Genomic DNA, 6,142 nt, shown 5'->3' with positions numbered 1-6,142 from the left:
ATACGTAGGGATGACCACGGTTCGGTTCGAACTGAACCAAACACTATAGCAATCAAATTAAAAAATTTCGGTTATGATTCATAACATAACCCAATATTTGGGTTTCCGTTTATTAAAATCGTGAACTGGAAAAAAATGGATCCTGAACCGTGAACCGGAGGTTCAAATCGGAACAACTACTAGCAATAGCTTAAATTAGAATTATAATATTTGCAAATAGTGTATGTTTTTTTCCGCATTTATATTGACTCTCACATATAAGTATATATAATCGCGGTTTGAGTTTTATTTTGAACCGTCGGTTCACAATTTTGGATCCAATTTGAACGGTTGGTTCAAACTTTCTTTTAAAATTTTATTTTTTTTATTTTTAAAATATTCTAAATTTAACACTTAATGTATTTTATTTTTTCAAATCGTGGTTATAATTTGTTGGAGAAGAAAAATAAATGAAATATTTATTTTAAGGGTAAATATGTCCATTTAATATATCAGGGGGAAAAACTACCACTTAAATAATTTAGGGGAAAAAAGTGCTATAAGTATATAACAAAGGGGGAAAAAGTGCCATTTTCCCATTATTTTATATAAAAGTTGTTTATTATTAATATACAAAATATTTATATTATTATATTGATATATTCATGAACTTAAAAAAATATTATAAGAATTATTGTATGATAAAAAACAAAATGCACATGAAACATTATATTGATGGGCTCCAGACTCATCTAGCCCCCTCCGTCCCGAAACTATAGTACATGAATATTCACCTTTTGTCTATCGACTACGCCTTTCGGCTTGATCTTAGGCCCTGACTCACCCTCCATAGACGAACCTTGTAGAGGAATTCTTAAATTTTTGGGGCATTGGATTCTCACCAATGTTTGCGTTACTCAAGCCGACGTTCTCGCTTCCGCTTTGTCCACCGGCCCCTGCTCACGCGGAGGCTTCTCACTAAGGCGGAACGCAATTAACACATTAAGTATTATCTTTAGTTAATAAATTATATATTTATTGCAATTAATAAATACATTTAATTTATTTATAGATACATAATTGTTAATTGGATGTACATAATATGTTAGCTGACAAGTATATAATTTAAATGTCGTTTTGGATCCTGATCCACAATACAAAGTATATAATATATTAAATAGCAGGAATATGAAGAATTTTGGATAGTTAAGAGATCTAATTGTACTTTTGTTTTTAGTTGGACCCAATTACACTTTTGCATATAGTGCGGTGACTAATTTGAACATTTTTTCTACAAAGTATTATATTAGGGATAAAGTACAAATAAGCCACTGAACTATTTGGGAAACAGCAATTAAGCCATCGAACTCAAATAACCATCAAATAAGTCATTGAACCCGGAAAAAAAGAGCAAATAAACCATTGAACCCTGAAAAAAAGAGCAATTAACATTTTTTATAGATTAACTCCAAGTTTTTGCTGATTGGATTGCCAAATGTTTATTTTATTTACGTTTATTATTTTTTTATTAATATTATCCACTTGAATAGTATTATATTTTAAAATAATTATAATCAAAATAGTTTTATCTTGTCGAGATTTGATTTGTTTATTTATTATTATTTTTTCACTAGATCTTTTGTTTAAAAAAATAATAATAAATAAATAAATTAGATCTAGACAAGACAAAACTACTTTGATTATAATTATTTTAAAATATATTACTATGTAGATGGATTATAATAATAATAAAACGTAAATAAAATAAACATTTGGCAATCCAGTCAGTAAAAATCTGGAGTTAACCTGTTAAAAATGTTAATTGCTCTTTTTTTCCGGGTTTAATGACTTATTTGGGGGTTATTTGAGTTCGATGACTTAATTGCTTTTTCCGAAATAGTTCAGTGACTTATTTGTTCTTTATCCCATTATATTATTATTGTATTTATATATTTGTTGAATTAAAAATATTATAATAGAATTATTAATTGTATGATGAAAAAAAAAACAAAAAGCACACATGGAGCATCACATTGATGAGCTGAGAATGAGTGAAGTAGGAATGTAAGTTCATTGTCAGGAAAATAAAAATTCATCAGAAAAGGGTGTTGGGTTCAGTGACAGTGAGGAAAATAAAAAATCTGGAGCAGTATTGCTCTATCCCACATCTCCCAAAATCATTGGTGGACAGTGTTAGGATATCCCAATAATGGATCCATTTTCTTTCCCATTTTATCAAGATTCAGTTCTACATGATTGTTCTTGGTGGTGGAAAGGCTTGATACAAATATTATTAAACACAAAAAAATAATTAAACATTATAAAAAAATAAATAAAGGTAAAAGAGTTTAATTTGTTTGATCAAATAGTAAACAAGACACGTAAAAATGTACCAAGGGAAATGAATTTTTTGACCTTTTTTTGTCAATGTAAATTCTAAATTGAAGATGGTGAAATTTTGATAGACAAAACTTGATTTTATTTTTTTTGAAAAGTTTGGATTACTCTATATATATATATATATATATATATATATATATATATATATATATATATAGAGGAAGGTTCAAGTGCGGCAGTGCACTTAGGTGCGGCAGTGCGGTTAATTGTAGGCCATTAGATTAGATAAATCCAACGAATCACATTCATCCAGGCTTTTCCGATATTTCCGCGCGCGTTCTCACAGTACGCGAACTGCAAGGTTAAAGTCGTCATTGGGCACCAGAATATATCAAATCATAGTGTTGTGTGTTTTATGTTCATTATTGGTGCATTATTAACCTTACTGTGGTGTATTTGAGAATTCATGTTGGTGCCTTCCCGAGCGGTCAGTACGACCACACTAATAGTTATACGAATATACACCATCCATGTTATAAAATGCGCACCAAAAAAACATGCACAAATTAGATACGCATCACCAGAACGCACCACTAGGTATGACTAAAAGCATCACACAGTGTTCAGAATACACCATTGGGTGGTGAGTTATATGATGTATTTTTTGGGTGTGTTGTGTGCTTTTTGGTGTATTTTTACATTTCATTGTGGTGCTTTTTTCTAACACTATTGGTGTCTTTTGTTAACACTGTTGGTGTATACTGACAAGCGACCAATATAAATAACCACTACAATTACCATAACACCCCCCCACTTACCAGGACGCGCTTAAATCTTTAAATCTTCGGAAATTAGCTGCTGCCGTTAGATTAAGCAAAATAGACGACGCTGATATGACCGCACCGCCGCACCTAAAGCCACTGCCGCATATGAGCCTTATTCTATATATATATATATATATATATATATATATATATATATATATATATATATATATATATATATATATATATATATATATATAACAACATGAACATAATTTTTTTTTTTGAGATAATTTGGTTAATAATTTGTTCCATTTTTTGTCCACTAATTAATCATCATAAATTTCTATCCAAATTGTGGTTGGACAAAAATTTTCAATGAATAACTTTTTTTTTTTTTTTTGAAGGGAAAATATAATTTTTATTAAAATAAATGTTCAATACAACTCGGAATAGCAAACAACCAAACAGAAGGACCAATAATTAGTAAAGTGGACAACAAGTTGGCCAAAAATGAATTCTCTGGCCAATTTTTGGAGGATTATATTTTTGTAATTTTGTCTATTTTTGGATAGACACTAGACTTTCGAAATTTTTTAATTGTGTAGGTAGGGAAAAATGTTTTTTTTTTAGACATATTAGTGAAAAATCACTAAATTTTATTTCTTTTATTTAGAAGGAGTTCAATATTAATCTATTGACTAAACATGCTTATTAGTATATAAAATATTATTATTATTTTGAAACATATATAAAAATTATGATTATAATATTTACTAAATTGAAAAACGAATATATTATGATAGAATTATTGTAGGATAAAAAACAAAAAGCACATGAAACATCATATCGATGGGCTCCAGAGTTTGTGAAGTAGAAAAATAAAATAAAATAATGTATTGTCCAGGGATAGGGATAGGGATAGGGTGGGAAAATGACATCCCAGCTACTTCAGTGTGAGGATATCCCCTCAAATCTGGAGCAGTATTGCTCTATCCCAATCTCCCCAAAACAGTGAAGGACAGTGTGAGGATATCCCAATGGATCAATATTCTTTCCCTTTTTTGTTTTGTTTTGTTTGTTTTTTTATTTTATTTTTTCTTAAATCAAAATTCAGGTCTACAATATTTTCCTTCCAAAATAATAGTGAAAATAAATATGGTTTGAAATTGGTTGGAAATTTTTTCCCGACGTATACTCTTGGGTGATTTTTTATTTTATTTTATTTTTTAATTGTTACAAAAGAAAATTGGCAGAAAAGTGTCAATGGAACTTCAAAACTGAAGGTGAGCAAATTTGGTAGATAATTTGAAGACTTGGCTTGCTGTATACACAATTAGGGATGATAATTTATTTTATTTTATTTTTTCATTCATGACAGGATTCCGCTTCAACGGGGATTGAAAAAAAAAGTTGGTAAATGGGAATTGAAATAAAGAATGTTTTCAATTTTCCGTTGGGATGGGATACCTCCTCCCCGCCCTACTCTATTTTTTAAAGGAATAAAGTACAAATAAGCCACTGAACTATTTGGAAAAAAGCAACTAAGCTATCGAACTCAAATAACTCCCAAATAAGTTATTGAACCAGGAAAAAAAGAACAATTAACATTTTTAACAAGTTAACTCCAGGTTTTTACTGACTGGATTGTCAAATGTTTATTTTATTTACGTTTTATTATTATTATAATCCATCTACATAATAATATATTTTAAAGTAATTATAATCAAAGTAGTTTTGTCTTGTCTAGATCTAATTTATTTATTTATTATTATTTTTTTAAACAAAAGATCTAGTGAAAAAATAATAATAAATAAACAAATCAAATCTCGACAAGATAAAACTATTTTGATTATAATTATTTTAAAATATAATACTATCCAAGTGGATAATATTAATAAAAAAATAATAAACGTAAATAAAATAAACATTTGGCAATCCAATCAGCAAAAACTTGGAGTTAACCTATAAAAAATGTTAATTGCTCTTTTTTTCAGGGTTCAATGGTTTATTTGCTCTTTTTTTCCGGGTTCAATGGCTTATTTGATGGTTATTTGAGTTCGATGACTTAATTGCTGTTTCCCAAATAGTTCAGTGGCTTATTTGTACTTTATCCCTTTTTTAAAATTACAATTTTTATTGTTATTATTTTTAGAGTAAATACTCAAAATGGTCCATCAACTATGCCATAATTCACAAATTAGTCATCGACCATCAATTTTACTAATTAAGTCCATAACTATTTAATTTTTACTCAATATGTCACAAATTAATCATTCGTTTATGACCTTATTGAGTAAAAATTAAATAGTTGAGGACTTTATTGAGTAAGAATTGAATAATTGAGGACCTTATTGAGTAGGGATTGAATAATTGAGTATCTAATTTGCTAAACTTGATAGTTAAGGACCCATTTGTAAATTTCGCTATATATGTAATCAGAAAATCTGGTTAAAATTAAAGACTAGATGTGACAAAAAAGAAAAGTTGTACATCAAATGTGTCAAAGACTCAAAAGTTATATTTAGGAAGCAAAAATGAAAAATAACTTATAGTCTTGAGACTAAAAGCAAAAAATGAAAAGTTTATAGAAAATTATTTTTTAGACAATTTTGAAAATTATTGTCAATTTTTTTTTTTTTTTTTTTTTTTTTTTTTTTTTTTTGAAGAAAGAAATCCAAGATTTTCTGATTACATGTATAGGAAAATTTTTATTATTCTTTCTTAATTATTGACTTGTAATCAATTTGATTTCTCACTATTACACATGTGGATATCATTCCTATTAACATGAAACCTATTCAACGACAAAATTGACAAGCTAGTTGTCGATAATTAATAGATGAAAAATACATTTTACCTTTTTTTTTTTGAAAGCACATTTTACCTTATTATTTTTTAGTACATTGAATAGATCGAATTGAAGATTGGACATGTAACCTCTCACCTAAAATCACTATACTTATTATATATATTCAGTATTCAGTATTCTATTATATAGTTTAAAAAAAAAAGTTTATAGTAATTGCATTCTTTATATCTAAGTGACTTGAAGATAT

This window comes from Ipomoea nil, unplaced genomic scaffold, assembly GCF_001879475.1.
Source record: "Ipomoea nil cultivar Tokyo-kokei standard unplaced genomic scaffold, Asagao_1.1 scaffold0382, whole genome shotgun sequence".
Taxonomy (NCBI): Eukaryota; Viridiplantae; Streptophyta; class Magnoliopsida; order Solanales; family Convolvulaceae; genus Ipomoea; species Ipomoea nil.
Note: the sequence above shows the minus strand (reverse complement) of the source record.